The sequence below is a fragment of the Pongo pygmaeus genome, chromosome 11 (genome assembly GCF_028885625.2).
Source record: "Pongo pygmaeus isolate AG05252 chromosome 11, NHGRI_mPonPyg2-v2.0_pri, whole genome shotgun sequence".
NCBI lineage: Eukaryota > Metazoa > Chordata > Mammalia > Primates > Hominidae > Pongo > Pongo pygmaeus.
In genome coordinates this window covers 113,573,344-113,597,847 of record NC_072384.2, presented here as the reverse complement: position 1 = coordinate 113,597,847, position 24,504 = coordinate 113,573,344, and the positions used below count along the sequence as shown (strand labels likewise).

The window sequence follows — 24,504 nt, the reverse complement described above, 5'->3', positions numbered from 1 at the left end:
CAACACTTTGGGAGGCTGAGAATCACTTGAGATTATCCTGGGCAATGTAGTGAAACCCCGTGTCTACAAAAAATACAAAAATAAGCCGGGTGTGGTGGTGCGCACCTGTAGTCCCAGCTACTTGAGATGCTCAGGTGGGAGGATCACTTGAGCCTGGGAGGTTGAGGCTGCAGTGAGCAGTGATTGTGCCACTGTGCTCCAGTCTGGGTGACAGAAGAAAAACCTTGTCTCAAAAAAAAAAAAAAAAAAAAGGTCAGTTAATACATGGTGATAGATGGAATGAATAACTCAGCATCTACACATAAAAAATGAGGATAATATTTCAAATGAACATTATATAATCCTAAAATCAGATAAATATATGAGAGGGCTTTAAACACTGTAAATTGGTGTATAAATACAAAGTGAGAACCAAAGATGAAAAGTTACATTCCCAAATGATCAGAGTAATGGAGCTTTTACTTCATAGACTGAAGAAGAAAATGTAGTAATTTACATATTGAATTCTGTTTAACACAGTGATACTCAGAAACAACTACGAGTTTTTAAATATTTCATTTGGGATTTTTTTCATTGGTAGTTGGAAATGTGCTTATGATACATAATCACAGTTATTTCTACCTAACCTTTATATTTTGTGACATTCTCAAGTTTAAAATTTTTCTTTTGTTAAAAGGTTATATTTTACCATTTTTATAAAGCAGTTTTATCAACTATCTTAAAGGAAGAAATCATAATTTTTTTTTACAGTCTAAAAATTGTAGATATCTATATTCACTTGAGAATGCCTTTAAAGGGCAAGTGTGCATCCTAAATAACAAGTTAGGTATATTAAATGAGTATAGTAAAAGTCAGAAAGACTAATCATAAATGTCTAAAGTTGCTGACATTCTTACCACATAAAAAAAGAGCATTCAGTGGAAAGCTTTTTAAGTGACTCGTTAAAAAGCAGTTTATAAATGGATTCGGAAACTGTGATCTTCTAAAACTTAAAGACAAATTTTTATGTTAAAAAATGTACCAAACTGATCTATGAAGTCCATTCCATTTAAATGTTTTTATTTAAAAATATGTTTAGCTGGGTGCAGTGACTCATGCCTATAATCCCAACTACTTGGAAACCTGAGGCGGGAGGATCACTTAAGCCCAGGAGTTTGAGTCCAGCCTGGGCAGCATAGCAAGACCTCATTTCAGATATATATAAATGTATATCTTAATATATATACCTTTATATATGTATATTTTTATATATCTTTATATACCTTTATATATAATATTTATATACCTTTATAAGTATATATATATTTTTATCAGTTTATCAGTTTTGAAATTCTGATACACATCTTAGGAATAGACTTCCACTTTAAGAGATACATATAAAGATATATAAAGATACATAAGTGTATATAAATGTATCTCTTTACATTTGTCTTAATATAATATAAATTTTATTTTATAATTTTCAGTTATTTTAATGCAAAATGGTTGTAATAAATTTACCAGTGGTGAGGTTTATTTAAACACTATTATATATCTTAAGAAATAGGCAGAGTAATCTGAATCTTGTGCTTATTTAACTCATATTCAATTTATTGACTAAACATATATCCAAAATATTCACAAAATTTTTGTAAGTGCTCACTTCCAATTTTATTCAATTATAATCTAAAAGTATATACGTTTTAACATATTAAATTATTTTTGGATTGCTTAAATTACTGTTCTAATTCTGCATCCTTTTAATTTCTTAATATTGACACTTAAAAAGCCAAAATTGCTTTGATTTCTCCTGAATACTTTTACTAATTTTAGATCTATATAAAATATATTTAAGGACAACTTTTTTCTTCCTTAAAGGTAATATAAATATATAATGGAAATTTTCGGTACAGTGCTTGACTCATAATATCATGAATTAAATAATATATTCCATAAAAAAAAGCACTTCTGTTGGATGTTTGTTAGGGAAAAAAAGGGCAGTGTTTGCCTTTAAGAAGCATTTGAATACAAAACTTCCCTTGTACTTAGCAATTTTCACCTTTAAAACATTTTTTCCATTTTTTGTTTGTTTTCATTCTTCTGGCTTCCAGGGCTGGAAGTTCACCTTCTACAGAGCCTATACTCCCTTCGCGCTTCATTCTCTCTCTTACAAAGTTCTTAGCTCTTTCTTTCTGTACCCTTAGTGCCAAAACTCTTCATTCAACAGATACAAAAGCAAAGTGAAGGTGAGGCTCCATACCTGCATATACCATTTTTATAAAGGAAAACAAAAAAGATGGGATGGTATGGAGTAGGACATGTGACCAAAATCCAATAATCATCCCTTACTTGTTGATATTGTTCTTGACACTAAATGCTAAAGTCATACATGTTGGTGCTTAAATGGACTCATGATAAATGAAAATATATTTTTTCATCTTTTGGCACTAGGCTTGTTGAAAGTTGTGCAGTATGCTGTTTCACTCCCATTTGAAATGCCAGCCTAGAATTTTTAGCATCATGAGTATGTTGTGGGATCAACACAACAGACTGAGTATTGAGTTTGTAAAAATTGAACTTTGCGTATTTTAAAATATGCTTTTTACTTGGTAGGAAGTAAAAGACAAAAAATAAAATAAAATAAATCACATCATGTTAGGTATAATACAGATTGTCAACAAAGAACTTCCTATGCCATAAGTAGTATGAACACATTTAATCTTTTAAATATGTCCATTAAAGTGTCCATTAAAAAATTAAATGTCTATTTTAAAAAACTAAACAATTCAGAACCAATGCTTTATGTAGTGAGAAAACAATACTTCATGCATTATGAAAGAGAGAAATTACTTAAAACTTTCTTTAATCCTGAATTGTTTATCAGTTTTGAAACTCTGTGCATAGTAGGGATAGACTTCCACTTTAAGAGATACACTTTGGGGACAAAATTTTAGTTTGGCAGGGTGTTCCTCTTCCACTATCCACATGTTTCTTAAACTCTTTTTCATCAAGTGTCAAGGGGCCCTTCTTACTTACGACATTCCATCTTCAGACAGCTTAAAACTTTCCCAGGAAAGCTCTAAGTCCATGTTTCCCAAATGTTTAAGCTGATAGATATTATAAGACTTTTTTACCTCTATTTTCTGAGCCCCCTCATCAAGCAAATGTATTTTATCTATTCCAATTTTATGTTATTTTTTAAATATGTATTTCTATATATGGAATATGCTTTTCATTTCTACAAATGGTTATTTTTAAAAATGAAAATAGCTTGCCTTTCTGATTAGCAAAATATTCTATGCTCAGCGTAAATAATTCAGATCATATATTACCACTTTTCATCATGTATACTTCTATTTATATTTTTTACATAAATAGGAACATACTATAATTTATTTTTTTCACTTAACATAACATGTTAAAGATTCTAGGTCCATTCCCAGAAAACTGATTTACTATGTATTTCCCTAATGACTAAAAAGTATTCTACTGGGTAACTGGTATCTTAATTGGCTGATCTAATCCCCTATTTACTAACACCAAATTTGTTTCCTACTTTCATTATCTGATACAATTTTACATTCTTGCACATATATTTTTACTCACCCGTTGGACTACTCCTTTAGGATAAAATCTAAGAAATGGAGAGGAAACACATTCTTTTAGTATGTTACAAAACCCAAATTGCCCTGCACAGTATTTATATCCATGTTCTGTCCCACCAACAGTGTGGGAGAGTACTTATACTGCCCTGTATCCCCATAATCTTACTTATGCTAAGACATCAATTTTTAAAAAATCAAATCAATAAAAAATGAGATTTGTATTATTTTAAACAGCTTTGATTTATAGTAAGATGAATGACTGGTCTGTCTTTGAGGTGAGACTTAGAAAATACTTCCTGTTACAGACTGAATTGCATCCCCCCAAATGTGTATGTTGAAAGGTGATTGCCAGTGTGGCTTATTTAAAGATAGGGGCTTTAAAGAGGTAATTACGGTTAAATGAAGTCTTAAGGGTGGGGCCCTAATCCAATGACTGGTGTCCTTATAAGAAGAGGAACAGCCACCAGGAATGCACACGCTCAGGGAAAAGGCCACCTGAAGACATAGGGAGAAGGTAAAAGGCCTCAGGAGAAACCAACCCTGCTGACACTTTGACCTTGGACTTCCGGCCTCCAGAACTGAGAAAATAAATTTCCATTAAGCCACAGGTTTTTTTTTTTATATTAATAGCAGACCTGGCAGACTAATACACTTCCCCATTTCAAGATTGTAGCATTGTTAATCTGAATTTTCTCCTCATATTTTATAATCTTATTCTTTTCATTCAAATCTCTGTTTTGTTTTGTTTTGTTTTGTTTTTCTTAAAGACAGGATCTGGCTCTGCTGCCCAGGCTCTAGTCTAGTGGGTGATTATAACTCATTGCAGCCTAGAACTCCTGGGCTCAAGGGATCCTTCCTCCTCAGCCTCTCAAGTACCTAGGACTACAGACGGCACCATCCCTCTGGCAAATTTAAAAAAAAATTTTGTAGACACAGGGTCTTGTAATGTTACCCAGACTAGTCTTGAACTCCTAGCCTCAAGTGATCCTCCTACCTTGGCCTCCCAAAGTGCTGGCTTTTCTGGTTTACAGCTGTGAGCCACCGTGCCCAGCCTTAAATTTCAAAATATCATTAAGTGGGAGGCAGGCTTCTCTTATATTTTTGCAAACACTAGCCATTTGTTCCAAAACATTTTTTTGGAAAACCCATTCAGTACATTGATTTGAAATATCACCTCTAAATTCCCAGGAACTTAGAGCTTGGTTTGCTTCTGGACTTTTTAATCTCTTCCATTGATCTGCCTGTTTACTCCGATGCTGTTACTCAAACACTATCACAGTTTAAAAATATGGCTTAAGGCCAGGCACGGTGGCTCACGCCTGTAATCCCAGCACTTTGGGAGGCCGAGGCGGGCAGATCACGAGGTCAGGAAATGGAGAACATCTTGGCTAACACGGTGAAACCCCGTCTCTACTAAAAATACAAAAAATTAGCCGGGCGTGGTGGCGGGCGCCTGTAGTCCCAGCTACTCGGGAGGCTGAGGCAGGAGAACGGCGTGAACCCGGGAGGCGGAGCTTGCAGTGAGCCGAGATCGCGCCACTGCACTCCGGCCTGGGCGACAGAGCGAGACTCCGTCTCAAAAAAAAAAAAAAAAAAAAGGTTTAATACGCCACAGGCAAATTCCTACTTGTTACTCTTTTTTTCTCAGAATGTTTCTGGATATTCCTACATTTAATCTTCCAAATAAATGAGAGTTATGTTGTCACGTCAAATACAAAATGGATCTCTTTGTTATACTTACAAATAGTTTGCAGAAAATTTACATCTTTACAGTATCTGTCTTTCCAAAAAGGACATGTCATGACTCTCCATTCATTCTGTTATTTTAGGCCCTTCATTTGGTTGGTTGGTTGGTTTGTGTTTTTTTCTTCATACAGGTTGTGCATATTTTTTGTTATATTTATTCTTAACATCCTTTGTATCGGGCCTGGACTTTGCAGAGGAAGATAAGATGCCCTGCTGTGTTGGTTTAAGCCTGAAACTTATTCCTCCTTCTAAGGCTTGGCTTCTTTCTAAAAACACCATTCTCGAACTTTGACAGGCTTCCAATCAATTTTGTTCTTGCGAACTCCATGGTTTAAAATACAGAACCAGAAATCTTGAAATGAGAGGCTTCTCCCTGCATCTCTACATCCACCTTGTCACTGATTCTCAATAGCTGCAAACGTGACCCGAGAAAGCTTTAGTCGCTTAGCAACAAATGGGAGTAGCTCCTCCCCTCCCCATTCTTCTAGAACGAAAGGCTTAAGCCTCAAGGCCCTAAAGGGAAATATCAGTCAGAACTCACAGTAAAGGCCCTTTCTTCCTTAATCTGCCTTTGCTTATTTCCAAAAGCCAGCGCTGCATTCCAAGCTTTGGTCACAGGATGGGCTTAAAAAGGGATGTCTCCTCACATGTGGGAGGGAGCTTGCATTGGTAACTGCCTCAGAGAGGCTCGGGTGCCAAGAATTCTCAGCTCTCCATCCTGCAGGATAACCTTATTCACTGTCAGGATCCCAACCTTATCCTTAGAAACATAGCTTAGTAGAAGACTCTACTGCTGTCATTGAGGGCTCTGAGGGCCGAAATCAAGGGCAGAGACGGCTTCCTCTGCACAGATACCTAACACCTTTGCAGATCCGGATCTGTTTCCCACCAGGCAGCCCAGGGCAAGCTTGAGTTCCTGTGTTCCTTTTCCCGCTGTACTTCATTTAAGGCTACAAAGAGTTACTGATTCAGACTTCCGTTCAGCTCATTTATTTAATTACCTAAATTAAAAAAAAGTTTTGATCCTCACCAGAGCCTTTTTCGGCCGGGACATAAAGCACAGCGTGACTGTCCTTGGTCAGGTGTCTGTCTTTGATCCAATCAGCTGTAGCCAGAGGTGGGGTAGAGTCAGAGGAAAAAGAACGCGGCCTTCATTCCTGTCGTTGGGAGACTATTACAAGAAGAGAATGTGACTAGGCAATAGTGATTAGCTTTTCTAGCATAACGTCCTTTGCTATTATCTTTTGAGTTGCATTATTTCAGCTCTCTTTTACGTATCATACGGACGACTTTTGACGCCATTGGAGGTTTTGTCTATTAAATAAGTTGTTTAATCTCATTTTTATTTAGATTTAGTAATAGCAATATTTAATTTAATAACAAAGTAAATGTATTAAATGACTTAATTTAATAAAAGCTATCAGCATTTACAGAACTCTTGGTATGTGCCAGGTACTGTCATAATCCCTTGTTATATAAATAACATATTATCTTTTAATTCTTACATGTATGTTATTATTCCCATTTTATAGATGAGAAAACTGAGGCACAAACAGGTTAAGAAACTTGCTCGGTAGCACATACCAAGTAAGTAAACAGTGCACTAGGACTGGAACCTGGGCTAACTGCTTGCAGAGTGCAAGCTTTCCCCGCTCACCTTAGTTTCAGTCTTCTGTTATTTATGCTGTTTCCTCAACTTTTAATGTTTTGCCTCCTCTGGTCTCCTTGGTACTGTTCCTGTCCACTTCAGACCTCCCCTCTTCAGATTAGGGTTCTCTCCTCCTTCATCTGAGGGAACTTGGTAACTACGAAAATGTCAGATCAGAGAAGCAAAGTGAGGAGGGGCAGAGTGCTCACTTTACATTCCAGAGATGCCAGCATGGCCTAGGAATGTTGTTGAACTCTGGTGGGAAAGAGGCTCAAGGCCCCGTCATTCCTCAGAGCCTGCCTGCAGCGCCAACCTTTGTCTCTCTAATATTAGGATTTCCCAGAATTTCCTCACTTTCCTATAAGTCTGTTCTACCCTGGAAAAAAAAAAAATGGTATCTGGGTTCTAAATGCTGCCATATTTGGAAGAATTTCTTTAAGATTTGTGGTCTGTGTTTGGTATCATTCCCGACGTCAGTATTACTCCCCATCCCACTGCACTGTACCTGTCATTGGTTTACTTCCGATCAAAGAAGTACATTTTTGTTCAGGGGTGGAATATGTGCCCTCATGCTGCCATCATTCTGGAATTGTTAACTTCCCTTTGATTCATCCTACATTCCAACAACATGAGGAAAATTTTTCAGCTATCCACTATAAGCATTAAAACTAGGCCTAAATATTTTAAGAATAAACAACCAGCAAAAATTTATTGTTTCTGTACATAGGCTGCACTTAACTGGGGTGCCTAAAAAGTAAATTTAAAGGAAACTAAAAATAATGATAATAATAAGCAGTAATGTTAATATTTTATGTAAGAAAATCATTTAGCATATGTCTCTAGTATAAGTGAATAGTTATCTACCAGGAATCTAAATGTCATTATAAATGCTATTTATTTATAAAGAAATCTTATTGAAACCAGGAAAAACATTAAAAGAACATTACCCTGCTACATGGTACAAAGTTCATCAGTTTCTTTTTTGTAGTTTGTATTCTGGGATGTAGCAATGAATTAGATTCTGGATGTCTGACAAAATTTCACAGACTTGAGTAAAGTCAATGGAAGTTTTTCATGAGTCAGATCATGGTCCTTAAGTTATTTAAACCCGAAGTATGGATTTGGACTAATAGATGGATGAGAAATCGATTAAGGTCAAGCAGTTTATAATAAATGTCTAGGCCAATGAACATTGCAGAAAGCTCATTCCAAAAATTATGCCAAAGTAAGACAAAATAATTTTTCAAGTAACTGAGAGAGTGCTCATTGAGTCTTACATTTTATTGGGAAAGGTAAACAAAATGGAGCAGTGACGTCTCCTTTTAAAAGTAATTTAAAGTTCCCATGCTGGGATTATTACACATTGCATTCCTGTACCAAAATATCTCATGTATCCCGTAAATATAATATACCTACTATGTACCCACAAAAATTAAAAATGAAAGTAATTTAAAGATTAGCTGAAAAATCTTTATATTCCATGAGAATCATCTGTTACATCTTTCTTGAAATCTTACCAATAAAAGTAAAAATGTGTGTGTTTGTATTTCATTAATGTTCCACAAACTAGTGTAAGAAAAAATTTCTGAAGTATTTTTTCTGCTACAGAAAAAAGTCTAAATATAATATCTACTAAAACTCATGAAATGCAAAATCCTTTCTCACTGCCAGAGTCCTATAAGGGGGATGCAACATGATCAGAATTATTTCTGGTTTTGCAAACACCAATTATGAAAACCACTAGGATTGTGTTTTTACCAGTAACTGCTTGCCACATATCTGGGAATTTGGTATACTTTTCACAAATGAGGGAGCTAATGCAGTTTTATGTTATAACTGACCTCAAAATAGTACCATACCTCTCAAGGCACATCCTAGGTCTTGGAGATACTGAGTGTCCCACAGGAAATTGTATCTATGCTCTGAGGGAAAAAGAAAAATATCACAAGACATGTAAACTCATGCAAAGGAAGGGGGTAGAGCAGAGAGAACAAAGAGAATGGAGAAAGGAATAAAAATTTGAAAAGAGGAAATTATGACTGCTATTTCACTACAAAGTAATGATTCTGGTTTTAATGTGAAAATTTTTATTGCTTTTTAGTTATACTCCATACATCTTCCAGAAAAGAAAAAAAATCGTTAAAAAAATTATGGCATATGGTTGAAAGCTAACCTTATGCCCTCAGTGAGGGGGCAATTAATTCAGTCAGTGTTTAGCATCCAGTTGTAACCCTGTGACCCTTACAATCCGTTCCTGACAAATCTGGTTTGTGGGCTATTCAGTGTATAATCTTTCTACATTCAATCATTTTTATAATAAATTTTGTGGCTCTTTTTATTATATAAGAAATTATCACTTTACTTAAAAAATTAAGATAAAATGAGTCTTCTTTACCATATTTTGTAAAGGATTTTGAAAATGTTTTGACCTGTTGCTCTCAATTTTGAGGACTGATCAAAGCTAATATACTGATATTCATTGCATACTGATATTGCCTTCTCTAAGAAGATGCCAAAAACATGTATATTATTATTCAAGGCAACCTGGTAATTTTCCCTTGAAAACACAATTCCTGAGCACCCACAACCCAGCAGCTACATGCAGTGTGCCAGCTTCACAGTTCAACAAGAAGAAATTTTAAAATTTCAAGCAGATGAAGAATAATCTTTATTTGCATTGAGAAATACCTTTAGAAAGTGGAGTATTTTCCAGCTTGTCCTTTCTCTGCCATGACTGACATTGGCCTGGATCTAAGGAAGCTGGGACTAATGATACATGATTTCATCTGCCATGTGACATTTGAGACAAATAGCTTGTAATAGAGCATGGAGTAAATAAATAAAATGGAAAGAACCTAGAAAGAAGGACTACTGCTGATTAACAAACTCCAGTGTCAAAGGAACAGACCAGTAATATAGATGAGTGACAAGGGCCCATATCAGTGCAGATGCATAGCTGAGGGGGTAGAGGGGACCCTGGCAAATTACAGTGAATGAGTCCTGTCTAGAGGGATAGACTAATCTGCTGATATATATATACATATGTATGTATGTATGTGTGTGTATGTTTGTGTGTAAGTATACATATTTTTAGAAGAGAGCAATTCCTTAAACATTTATTAGCATACCCTGATCAACACTTTTTCCTGAGTATCCTCACTCAGCCCATGGCTTTAAAACCATATGCAAATGACGGACAACACCAAACTATTCAGCTGAACTCTATACTTTCATACCCAGCTTCCTGTCTGATATTTTCACTTGGACATGTATCAGCCATCTGAAATAGAACAGGTTCTTGATTCTCTCCTTTGAAATCCAAATATTAATAGGATCTTCCCTCATTCTTTCCCATCTCAATGAATAATGCCAGCAGGTGCAGTTTCTCAGGTCAAAACCTTGAAGTCATCTTACTATTTTTTCTATCTTCAAATCCATTAGAATGACCTGTGGCTCTACATTCGAAATATGCTCAGAGTCAGACAACTCCTCACCATGTCCACTACTACAACTTTAGTTTTATATCTGCCCTAAAGAATTGCAAATCATCCTTTTAACTGTTTCCCTGCTTCCACTCTAGCTTCCTCATAGTGTCTTCCACAAAGCAACTAGAGATTCTTTTAGATAATAAAAATTAATACATTTTTCAAACATAAAGTGTCCCAGAAATATTTAGCTTTGAGATGATACTACTGCAGAAAATAAAAGGCTATTTAATACACCTCCACCTTGAAGACTTACCCCCTTTTTTCCATATCTCTGAATACTACTAAATATGCACATCAATTTCATCACAACCATCACTCCAGAGCATTTTATCATCGTCTGAAGTACTATACTTCTTCTTTTGTTAATTATTTTGTGCCTCTAAAATAAAAGTTCCAGAAAGGAGGCTTTGTCAGTGTTCACTGCTGTATCCACAGAGGCAAGAACTATGCCAGGCACAAAGTGGTTACTCAAAAATGAATGGATGGATGGATGGATGGATGGATGGATGGATGGATGAATGAATGAAGAGTTCAGATTTAAATGCAGGCATATAATCTCAAAACTTATGCTTTTGCCAGTAAATAAGTTGACTCCTAGGATGGTGCTAGGTCACGAAAGGCAGTAGGAGTCACAACAAAGAGTTTCAATTCTATTCTCAGAGCAAGCAGTTATTGAAGGGTTTCAAATGAAATAATGGTGCAATTATATTCATACTTAAGAAAGATTGCTTTGACAGCATCCAGGAGAATATTTTGGATGAAGGAAAACCAATAATTCAGACTTGCAGTAGCCTAAGAAAGAGATGCTGGTGGACTGGAATTGGATTGTGGCAGTAGAGATTAGAAAGATGGACCACTAAAAAGTTATTTATAAAATAGATTCATCAAAGACTGGTGACTGACTAACTGTGGGGAACAAGCAGACTGGAGTTAACGGTAATTCACAGGTGCCATTCTCTGCTCTAAGTACTAGCGGGTTTGGAGAGATGATTAGTTCAGTGTAGACATGTTGAGTTTGGATGTCAGTAAGACATCCACTTAGAAGTATCCTAAGGCCAGCTAGATATACTCAATATAGAGATCTAAAGTCTTGTGCCTTACGTTTTTTAGTTATTCAGTAGATAACTTATAGTTGGAGATATTGACGAAGAGTTCATCTAAGCAGACCATGAAGATTAGGAATTGAAAAGAACGTAAGATAGAATCATAAAGAAAACAGGTAAGAGAGGCAGAGGAAGAAAATCTTGCAAAAGGCAGTAAGAAGGAGTAATTAGTGCATAAAAGCAAAATCTACTGTTGTCTGCCCAGAAAAAACTAAAGCAGCTTACTGAAGTGCCTAACATATTCTCAAGAAGTAGTATGCACCAGGAGACTCTGAATCCAATTACATCATTCAAAAGAGCTAATGTGTAAAGCCATCAGAATTGAGTAGATGGACACACTGGAAAGACATAATGGGTTGATCAATACAATGTCATGCTTGGTATTAAATATGGTATATGATAAATAAGCAATAACAATAACAGATAGCGAGGTGCTGGGAAATGTCTAGTGGAGGAATGATGACAGAGGAGATAAAAGAGAAATGAAATACCATACAAAGCTAACAGCTTATATACCCATTCTACCTCAACTTTCCCTCTATACTCAACATTTACTTGTAAAATTTAGCAAAACTCTAAAATCTCTGTTGATTGCCCTTCTCAGCATAAATTTTAAAAACCCACTTTAGTTAGCAAACTTTTATGAGTTTCATTCTATTGTACATAGCCAGCCATCTTGCTCACTGTTAATTCTCATGATAAAGAAGTAATTCTAATGACAAAATCAGCTAATTGTCCACGGTTATCTCTGGGTATTATAGCAAGATCTCTTATATTGCTGTTTTAACAATTATGAAAGATTTTTTTCAATATTTTATATATCAGGGTGGGCACTCAGAATAAAAGTTGAGATTACGATTGAAAATGTCTTATTTAGTAATAGCTGACATTTATTGAAATAATTATTATATACTTGGGAAACTTTTAGGTGAAATATGCATATCAAATAATTTAACCCACACAACAACTAGAAAGTAGATTCTGTTATTATTGTCATTTTGCACATATGGAAGCCAACGCCCGTAGAGTTTGAATGTTTTGCTCGTCAGAGCCAGGAAGCTCTTGCCTTCTGACTCCAGCACCTATGATCGTTTTCTTTTCAGTTATTTTGCTTCCAATGTTTTATCATGTTGGCCATTCACTTAACATTTATTTTGTGGTGAGAGCTAAATCTCATACGAAGACTCATGTCTGTCATTTTATATGATGTAGTACTAATTTTTTACAATTTACAATAGAAGCAAATTCTATTGTGTTGCTATTTGAACTGAACAATCATACAGAAATTGAACTCAATAATGAAGCACTTACATATAGATTTTAATATGAAATAAATATAAAATTCTGATCAATATTTAATCTCTTGCAAATAATGGGCTTATTTCCATTTCCTGGTGAGAAAACCTCAAGAGATCTGATCAGCTGACAGAGCAGATGACTGGGAAGGGAACACAGCTAGGTCAAGTATCTCCAAAGTAGTTCCTGAATGCCTGGTCCCTTTGCACCGAGATTATTTAAAGCATGCACAGCACACCTTCTGAGTTCATCTTGCCGCATTTACCCTTTGTTATCATAAATTTCCAGTTTTCTGTAATTTCTTATACCTTCATCAATATACTTGTTGACTGATAGGCATTTCTGACTAATTTTACTCTTAGAAGACATTAACAATCTAGAAATAATTTTATTTTTAATATTTATATTTATTTTAGCATATTATATTTAAAATACAAATTAAACAGCACATGTGTTTATATTTTAATATTTTCCATAAAGGGACTTTAATGTCATATACATCTGATGAACATAGGTAAAATGCTATATATAAATGGTGAAATTAAATCTTGGAGTGACTGGACCAGACGGCAAAGTCACGAGTTTGATTTAATAATAATGAATAGATTCTTATAATTCAAATAAATGACAATGGAGCATGGAGTAAGTAAATTAAATTAATGAGACTTTGTATTCTCAATTGCATTCTAGACAGAGAGATAAATATGTATAGAGATACTACGGTAATATACATACCTGCACAAAGATACACAGTCGGTTGTGCATGTTAATGAGTGTTGCTCAGGGAAATTTACATCAGAAGTGTATGACCATTAGCAAATGAACCTGGACCTTTGTAAGCTAGCAGTGGAAATAGCAAGCAGTAGGAGTGCTGGATTCATAAGGATTTTTTTGGTTTGTTTTTTATTTTTTTAAAAAACACAACTAATTTTTAGTTCAAAAAGTAAGTACAGAAAGGATGAGAGGATGATAGGTGGGTGTGGTGTTGGAACTGCTCGGTATCTTGACTGTCTGGTAGATACAGGCAAAAATGCAGGAAACTAAATTGTAAAGAACTTCACACACGCATGTACAAAATACACTCATGCATAGGCGTGAACTCACAAATGAGTACAAATAAAAATGGGAAGTCTGAATAAGATTGTTGGATTGCAACAATATGGTTGTAATATTGTATTATGGTTTTACAAAATGTTACCATTGGAAGAAACCAAACAAAGTATACAAGGAATATTTATGTATTATTTCTCACAGTGTCGTGTGAGTACATGTACAATTATCTCAATGAAAATTTCAATAAAAAGTAATTATATAATTCTAAATTAACTTTATTAAACGGTGAGTTAAAATAAAAATCAAATTACTTTTTTAAAAAACTACTTTTTTAACATGAAAAACCCTACAAGTATTTCTCAACTTGGATGATAATAATAATATCACAACAATACCATAGAAGAACAAGAAAAATTGCCAGCACCTGTTAAGTATTTAGTATATCTGACATTGATGTAAGTGTTTTGGTTTTATTAACTCATTTAAACCTTATAACAATCTTATAAGACTGATATTATTTTTATCATCATTTTATAGATAAGAAAACTGAGAACAAGAGAAATGAATAATTATACCCAGATCAAATACAGTAAGATGCATATATATGATATATAAGGTAAATATAGTAAAATATAGTATATCAAGATCAAATATAATAAGTGTCAAGACTTGAATTAAAAGCAAGACAAATTTCTCTCTTTTTTTTTTTTTTTTTTGAGACTGAGTCTTGCTCTGTTGCCTAGGCTGGGGTGCAGTGGCGTGATCTCAGCTCACTGCAACTTCTGCCTCCCAAGTTCAAATGATTCTTCTGCCTCAGCGTCCCCAGTAGCTGAGACTACAGGCGCCCGCCACCACGCCTGGCTAATTTTTGTATTTTTACTAGTGATAGGGTTTCACCATATTGGCCAGGCTGGTCTTGAACTCCTGACCTTGTTATCCGCCCACCTCGGCCTCCCAAAGTTCTGGGATTACAAGCGTGAGCCACCGCTCCTAGCCAGCAAATTTCTTTTGGCCTTTGACTATCTTCAATGTACCCAAATCTTAATGCAAACCCCCCCTTACTCAAGATAACAAAATTAAACAATAAAACGATGCTTTTATATTCAGTTTTTTTAACAGTTTTAAATTATATGTGTTAACTACAACATGGTAGTGAGATCGAATGCACAAGTTCACAAGTTAGATTTACTCATTCTACAAATATTCATTAAGCATGGCTATATGCAAAGCAACATCATGAAAGCTAGGAGGAATTTGAAAATATGTAAACTATAGTCGTTGCCCTCAAGGAGCTCAAAGTGTGTGAGAAAAGATAAGAAACGTAAGTAAATAGATTTAGTGCAAGACAACATGTGGTAAGATTGAAATAAATGGGAAAAATAAAATATTTAGAAAAATAAAATAAGAGTACAAAGGTAATTCAGAAAGGTGTCTTAGTTATGATATTTAACCTGTTTTAAGTCAATAAAAGGTAATTTATGAACTTACAAACTCAAAAGGTCACTAGCGGTGGAAGTTGCAGGCAAGGCTTGATCCAGCAGCTCTATGGTATTCACTAAGGAGCAGTTTTGTTTCTCTAAGTTTCTTTCTATTGTGGCAAGCTGATTCCAAGGCTGGTTAACCTTATCATGACAACCGTGAGAAGAGGGTGCGGGGGCATGAGAGAATGAGAAAATGGTTCATAGATTAAATTTCTTACCCAAAGCATCAACTAAAGTCTTGGGCTTCCTTCTAAGTTGACCACATAAGCCCTGTGCTGACTTTTGACTAATCTCTTTAACCAGGGGAATTCTGTGTATTAAGTTGGCTTACACCCTAATTCACATGTCCTATCTATGAACATACCTCTGCTGTAAGGGGGCTTGTGACTGTGTCAGTCAGGTTGGCATCAGCTAATCAGGGTTCAATCTTAGGGTAACTGGGCTGGCTTAATTCTGCCCAAAATATGCAGCTGTTTGACAGTGAGGGTGGTGTAGAAGGGATACTAGCGGGCAACCAACTATGTCCACTGCAGCCCCCTTCATGCATCCATACATACCCTCCTTCCCATACGAAGGCCTTCTTGGAAGAGGTGGCATTTGAGGTGACTGTTGAAAAGGAAATAAATATACAATTCACACTTTTCTCGGTGGTTTCAAGAGGCATTTCAAGATCTTTTAGTAAATTAAGGACATCATTATATTCAATTTATTGAAGTGAAGAAACAATGAAATGTTGGTTATTCAAATCCCCCAGATAAGCATCCCGTTTCGAATAGAGAAAGCTGTTTCTAAAGGCAAAGTTGTTCCGGCTCCTACATTCTAAGAAGAATCTCCCCTTCCTCTTGCCCTTTCCCCAACAAACATCTGAAAATCAAGTTTTCAAAACTGAAACATGATCAGTTTCATGGATGAAGGTGGGTGCTTAATTCATGGGGAGACAGTCTATTCCAAACATTGAAATGGATTTATATGTTCATGTTTGTGGAGAGGCTTGATACCCCTTGCCTGGAAATGTTTTTGATGTTCTGCAGATGCCTCTCAACCAGCTTCTCCTAAATTCGTGTTATTCATTCTTTCTAGCTGAGGTCTGAAACTCCCCTGCTACTGCTTCCCAACTCCTAAGTTTGAGTCTACCCTTCTATGTTTCTGTTTCCCACAGTGAGTCCAGTTTTTCTACTATGTCTTTAAAACTTTTATTTCACTTACTTAAACTCCCGGCATAGTTCCTTATTTATAATTGTCACAAAATAAATGTTAAGTAGATTGGAGGCATCATTTTTTGACCTTATTTCATTACTCACTCTCCTTAAGTGGGACTGGATTTCCTCAGAAAATACCACAGTACATATCTAGTCTGATAGAAACTATACCTTTGCTTGCCTTTCTCATCCCTACTTGATGGGGAAAAGAGAAAATAACTGATTCTTGGATCTCCAGATTTTTCACTCACACTTACTATTCCATTTTTTTCCTTTGATGTTTAGATATCATGATATACCACTTTTTAGCCTTTTTGCATTTCTACTTTTCCCTCTGTCTCCATCCCCCAGGAAAGATTGGCTCTTCCTTGTTATCTTCAGAATTTCATAATCTGCCTCATGTTTTTCTCCTGGTATTTAAAATTTGGTTGCTATTCTCAACAATGTCAAATTATTGGTTGAATCTTCACATGATATAAATAATTCAAAATTCTTGGCTTTCCTTAAATCCACCAGGCTATGTGTCTTCTCCATAATGTCTCTCCGGCAATATGACCAACTCCTTGCAAATGGTATCCTCACAAGGTTCAGATTCACTAAGATTTAAGCCTTAATCCCTTTCCTTTTTGACCATAAACTTGCCTATCGCCTGTCTCTCTTCCACTGTACCTGCTCTCCCTCTCCATACAGAGCTTCCATCATTTCATTCTTAGAACATAAAACTTAAAATATTCAGTTGACACTTCTTGCTACAACTTCCTAATTCTGGAAACTACTCCTCAATGCTTCGATCTCAAAGAAACTAGGTTTCCACAGTGCAGCCCCCTACCTTGAAATCACTTCTGTTTTTCTTTTTCCCATCTCAATTTCTTGACACCATGTTATATACAAAACCTGTTTCATGGGGAGTACTGCTTAATTTAAGGCTTTGCTCATCCAAAGTCTACAGTGATTTTCCATTACCTAAAATGATACTAGGTTTGTTGAGCAATCACTCAGTGAGTGCCACACTATGCATATTATTGATAATGCACAAGTCTGACACACAAGTATGAGGAAACCACAGCTTTGGGAGAGGTTTAAAAGTTTGCCTAGTGTTCCACATCTAGTGAATGCAGCTGCTGAAAATCAGTCCCAGGTCCTGTCCTTTGTTCCACAGAGGGGAAGCTTTGGCTGACCCTTCCAGGCTTTCTGTAATCTGTTTTGAATTTTTAATTTCTCCCTCACTACTCCTCAGTATCAATTATACATTCAAGTTAAACTGGTTTACTTGCAACCCCATGGACAAATCAGTGATTATTTTCACCTTGTATTCTTTGTTCACCCTCTTTCTGGTAGAAAAAAGTAGGTGTAGAAACAGTTTATTCTTACTTCTGTGTTTACTCAAATCCTTCTGAATTTCTAAGGAATCACTCAGCTTTCACCTCCAGAAGACTTTCTGCATACCATGGTTCCTCTCTCTTCTGAATTCTCACAGCACTTGTCTGTATAACTCACTTGGAACTTTATCATGTAGGTTTTATATTCAAGTTGTCATATGCATATATGAGCTCTTATTGTTAAGAATATATGATCCCTGAGAACAGAGTCTGTGTCTTATGTCTTTGTGTCTTCCATACAGTTCTAAGTATATGAGAAGGTCGTAACACAGAATGTTGAATACAGTAAACTTAAAAAAAAAAAAAAACTTGGTTCTAAGGTGGGAGATTTTTGTTTGCTTCTTGGCTTGTGTGTGTATTTTCCCTGCAGAATCACAAGTTTAAAAATAGGGTGCTTGTGATGATTAATTTTATGGGTTAACTTGACTGGGCTAAAGGATGCCCATATAGCTGGTAAAACTTTATTTTTGTGTGTGTCTGTAAGGGTATTTCCAGAAGAGATTAGCATTTTCGTAAGTAGACCAAGTAAAGAAGACCACCCTCACCAGCCTGTTGAGGGCCTAAATAGAACAATAAGGCAGAGGAAGGGCAAATTCTCTCTCTCTCTTTTTGAGCTGGGACATCCATCTTCTTCTGCCCTGGGATATTGGAACTTCTGGTCCCTAGGCCTTTGGACTCTAGGACTTACACCAGCCTTTCCTCCTACTCCCAGTTCTCAGCACTTCAGACTCAGACTAAACTATACTCATCCCTTGGTATCTGCAGAGGATTTGTTCCAGGACTCATGGAAAGTACCAAAATCCACAGATGCTCAAGTCTCTTACATAAAATGGAGTAGTATTTTCATATAACCTGTGCACATCCTTCTGAATATTTTAAATTACTTCTAGATTACTTATAATACCTAATAAAATGTAAATGTTCTGTAAATAGTTGTCATACTGTACTTTTTAAATTTATATTTTTTAAAACACTTTTCTTTTCTGAATATTTTCTATCCATGGTGGATTGCATCCATGGAACCCACAGATACAGTGGGCTGACTACACCACCAGCTTTCCTGATTCTTCAGCTTGCAAACAGTAGATGGAGGGACTTCTTGGCCTCCAAAATCATGTGAGCCAATTCCCATAATAAATCAATATATCGATCTCCTATTGATTCTGTTTCTCTGGAGAACCCTGACTAGTAAATTCAGTGCTAGAGCATAAATTTCTTCTTCCTAAGCCTTCCCTGTTTTCTTGGAAACTCAGTGGCCACTTCTCACTCTTTATACAGAGTAAAAATTACCAAATTTATTCAGAGTCAATTAGTTAACAAATATTTGTTGAGCACCAATGTAGTTTCTTTGTGGAGTTTTAGGACTTCTGCTTCCAAGGGCACGGGGTTTAAGTGTTAAAGGGGCAATCACACTCCCTCATTTTGAGTTTGTTCATTCTCCTCTTTGGGTTATTGGGCAACAAGCTTCTAAGCTACTACAGACTCATCCAAAGACTGGTGACCTTCTTAGACTTTAAAATGTTGTTCTACTTGCTCCTCAAGATGTACCTCCTTTTTTGTCCTGGAGTTGACAAGGAACTTCAGTGGATTCTGGGTATATTTTTATTAAACAGTAAATAGAAATTGTCAGTCACTTGGGTATATTGATGACAAGCTCTATCTTAAGTGAAGCTAAATGCTCATCAGCCCCTAAAATATTTGCCCAGAGGGCAGCTTTAAACTCTCCTGTATTTACTTAAGAAGACCAGAGGTCATGGCTCTGAATTCTTATTCTAACTAAGCAGGGTGTTTTTATTATCCTAAATCCCTGGAATATGGCAGTGTTATCTCCCTACACAAATCTTGGAATTATTGCCCTGAAGTAACATTAAATGCATATGATTTCAAAAAATGAAAAGCAAACCAATCCCAACAACCAAACAAGTAAAAACAAAAAAAAAACTTTAAAGATGGTTTTGGAACTGAGAATGAATTGTGCAGTTTAGTTGTACAGTTTTTGTTAACTTTTTTCCTGTAAGTCTAAAACTAATCTAAAATTAAAAAGTTTATTTAAAAAATAGATTCTAACAACAAAAAAGGATAGAAGACAGCATAAATGTCATTAGTCTCCCATTTTAGTCTTTCAGTTGTTTCAAATCATTTTCTTACCTTGAAGCCATTGGAGTAGGAACAGAAAATTCTATCCATTGTATAAACTGACTTATAAGATATTTCTACTTTTTCTTTTTAAGACCTCTTGCTTGATTTGCTGAGAGTCAATCAGATAAAAAATAAAAGCCATTCCAACCTTCATGAGAGATAAAGACTTCAGTGAATTGACATAATATATTGTCCTTCATATATAATCATAAGGATGACACACTATCAATAGCAGTCAGTTTCGAATTAAGCAGTGATGACATGTTGATGCTGAGCTATTCACAAAGAGCTAGAGACATGTTCAGTGGAAGACGGGCCTGGAGCTTGGTTGGAAGTGGTACTGGGACTAAGTCAGATTCCAGTACAGCTGGATGAGAGTCAAAATAGTGTCTGAGACAAATTTTGCCCACAATATGAAATTCTTCCCACCTTTGGCCAGGATTATTACCAGGAACTGGGCTAGAATAAAACTTGCCAATAGTGGTCCAATAGTGCACATTTCAGCCCAACAGCTTCAAGAGTGGTATACCCTAAGAGGTCTGCAGAAAAATCTCTCAGGGTTAAAGAAATATTAGAACTTGTACTTATATTTATTTTTATCTAAAAAGAAATACATTACACTTTATTGATATTTAGTATATGAGTTGACCCTGGTATCCTCACTAGATCTGCTCGTTAGCCAATCTTCAGTAGAAGGGAACATGGTTTTCACAAACCTTGTTTCTATTAGAAGGGACTTTGCTAGGCAAAGTCTGGGTCTTTCCACCACTCCAACCCAATACTGTCAGTCCTCTCCTTGGACTACTGGAATTCTGTCCTCTCCCTGGGAGACACCTGCCTCTCTATAGCAACACCTAAATGGATTGGGTAAATTTGCTATATCTGGGGTCTTTGTAGCAGGCCCATCTGGTACTTATATTAAGCTACATTCTTTAATCTAGATTTCATAATACTAAACATGAGAATTTGCCTTCATATGCTACATGTTGCTTCATTTCTCAGTTTGTTTAGAAAAGAGGGCCCATTAGAGACCCTAACAGTCTTTTCTCACATATGATTATATGAGGTTTTTTGAGGGAAATGGAGGAGTTCCATAACGGGAGGGCTTGACAATGGTAACTTCATTCATTTATTTACTTTCAGTCTCTTACAGTTCACCCATGTGTGACTGATTTTATGTGTGTCAGATATCTTTCATTGGCCCCTCTAGATTTATTTTTCACTCCTTCTTCTTAGCCCTGAGAAAGGGCTCTCTTGACTGTCAGCTTCTGGTTGGTGACATTTTCTGTCGTAGCCAGTGGCTATACTGCCTAATAGATACCTGCGAAAATATAAATAAGCAATTCTTTAATGGTAGAGGTAGTATTTTAACAATAAGTGAAACAGTAATTACTTTCAAAAAGAATATACATTTTGAAAAGGGATTTTGGGGATGGTCTCTACGAGAACATTCTTTTACAGCTGAAGCTAAGTAAGTAAATCTGCCATCTTTAAAAACACTTTTCATATTCTGATAGCTAAAAAATTTAAATACAGAATTTTCTGACATGCCAAAAATATTACAGTGTGTTTGAAGTACATTTGTCGAAAACAAAATAGCCAATCCTTTGATTAGTTTGTAAGAACTACTAACATAAAGATGGAAATTGAAATTTATAAGTAAAACTTCAAAATCATCTTTGTATAAATTGGTGAGTAGGACTGAAAACAGAGTATCATGATGTTTTCAGTGCAGACAAATATATATTTCTTTCATTTAGTTCTACCTCTGATTCTAAGGAGTCTTTAACTATGACAAGCACTAAATCCAAGCATTACAATAAACCAAATTACTTTTTTTTTTTTTTTTTTTGAGACAAGGTCTGGCTCTGTCACCCAGGCTGGAGTACAGTGGCATGATCCTGGCTCACTGCAACCTCCACCTTCTGGGCTCAAGCAATCCTCTTACCTCAGCCTGCCTAGTAGCTGGGACCACAGGCACACGCCACCACACCTGGCTAATTTTTGTATTCTTTGTAGAGATCAGGTTTTGCCATGTTGCCCAGGCTGGTCTTGAACTACTGAGCTCAAGTGATCTATCCACCTCAGTCTCCCAAAGTGCTGGGATTTCAGGATTGAGCCACCATGCCCAGTCAAACCAAACTTCTAAACAGGTCTTTTAATTGCTGCAACTAAAAGTTTTAAACCAAGATTTTCAAAAATATAAGTTTTGGTCATTCAAAATAAAATAATTAAAGATGGAAGGAGCCTGGTTCTCTGAATTACCAAGTGGTGTGCCACTCATTATAAACTCACAGTAATATGTTATGTCAGTAGAAATTAACTATTAGCATATTAAGGCATTGAGATTTTGGTGTTTGTTTACAGTAGCTATTCCACCTTCCTAAGTACAGAAGTTGGTACTTTGACATGTGCTACTATAATCACAATACCCAAAAATAAGTGGCATTAGTTTAGTGGCTGGCCAACAGAAAGTGAGGCTATGATAGAGCAGCCTGGATGTCTGGAGAGTTCTGCTGTGTCTCAGCAGGTTTTCAGTAAAGCCGTCATGGGAGAGCTTGGAAAGCAGACCACACATCTACTGAGTCTGTGGCTCTAGGGCAAGTAGTTGGAACTGTCAGAGTGATAGTGAGTTGGCCACAACTTAAGCAAAAAAGATATTCACTCAGGTGAGCTCGGGCTGATTTCCAAGCAGAGAATGGACAGAAGAAAGTTCAGAGATCAAGGGCCTTACACGGTTGAAAAGTTGATAGCTTTTGGACCTCAAATAAAAAATGGTCCTGAGTGACAAAGAGCCAGTGAGATTTCTCAAACAACTCAGCCCTTCAGTAAACATCAGATTAAGAGAGACACTTTTCCACTGTAGCATATTGTTTCAGATAGCCTCAAGGTACCTGCCATCAAGCTGAAGGAGAAACAGGACTAGGAAACAAAGAGTACGGAGAGTTGAATAACGACATCTAGTAAAAACCTTGGCACATGGAACTAACTGGAAGCAAATAGATCAGAAGCTTACTAAGAAATTTTTGAAGAAATTGTGGTGCCAAAGAACTCATGTGTTAGGCTAAAAAGGCCTTAAAAATAACCCATGGGAAGGAAGAGAGATATGAAAGCTGTACAACCCCAAGAAGATAATATTCCCCAACAATTATTTCAGATCTTGCCATGGAGGGCAGTAATGGTTAAGAAAGAAACTGAGAGACAGTAGCCAAGAGCCACGGAAAGAAGAATCATGAACAGACAAGAAACTACCTCACATTTTGGGTAGTTGCAGTGCCTACCCAGAAGGATTTAATAATTTCTATGGGTAATGGACTGCTCTGTGTATCCTATTCTTCCTTTTTCTGAATGGAAGCTTTTATTACAGTTATGCTGGGGAGACAACATAGATCACCCAACAGAGGTCTGGCTAAATAATTTGCAGTTCAAATTGAAAATGTAAGAACTCTAGTTCAAAGAAGCAAAGAAAATGTGCCATTAAAAGTACTAAAATATAAAACTTTCTATTATCTTCTGTTGTACGTTTTGACTGGTAATGGTGTTTTATATTTGTTACTTAATGCCATTCTAAATAAGGGAAAATCTAATTTTAATGTTCATCTTTATCTTGTGCAATGCCAGTTTTAAATACAAACACAATAGCATCTAACTTGCATGTAGAATTACTGAACTTATACAATTTGTATTTCTTGAGCTTATACGTGCCTATGCATTTTGTTTTTCCTAGAACAGTGGAGATGCTGCACACAACTAATTTGGCTATTTTTATTTTGCTTCACAATGTGTCCATAGTCTAGCAATGCTCTCTACCTTTGGCTTACATTATTCCTTCCTAAGGCAGGAATAAAATGAGAAGGAACTATGATGGCTCTATCATTCCCTTTCTTTCCATGACATCATTTTAGTGTAAATGGTTGGCAAATACAGGGAAATATAGCAAAAGATTCTTTGGACTTTTGTGCTTCTTAGAATGCTACTGCCTTCTTTTTGTGTCTGAAGCACGTTTTTGTCCCAATGCAAAAATGTGGTTTCCTGAAGCTGTCAGTGCCCTGCTCACTCAGTCGTAGAAGTAACATGGCTACCTTGTACTCCTTTTTTTTTTTTTTTTTTTTTTTTTTGAGACAGGGCAGTGGCATGATCACAGCTCACTGCAACCGCCACCTTTCTGATTCAAGCAATCCTCCCACCTCAGCTTCCCAAGTAGCTGGGACTACAGGTGCACACCACCACCCCTGGCTAATTTTTGAATTTTTTTTTGTAGAGATGGGGTTTCACCATGTTACCCAAACTGGTCTCAAACTCCTGAGCTCAAATGATCCTCCTACCTCCACCTCCCAAAGTGCTGGGATGACAGGTGTGAGTGGCCGTGGTTTTCATTTGCTAAACTC

At 36.2% G+C, this 24,504-nt stretch overlaps 1 long non-coding RNA gene across 1 annotated transcript; it reads right to left on the bottom strand.

Annotated features, from left to right (window-relative positions):
• Window positions 1-2,845: 2,845 nt before the first annotated feature.
• Window positions 2,846-20,228, bottom strand: LOC129031783 (uncharacterized). The gene is made up of 6 exons (XR_008501125.2): window positions 20,126-20,228; window positions 15,957-16,005; window positions 15,407-15,540; window positions 8,838-8,900; window positions 6,988-7,135; window positions 2,846-6,501 (listed from the first exon to the last, which is right to left on the bottom strand). It is a non-coding gene; the product is annotated as an uncharacterized LOC129031783 (long non-coding RNA).
• Window positions 20,229-24,504: the final 4,276 nt, after the last annotated feature.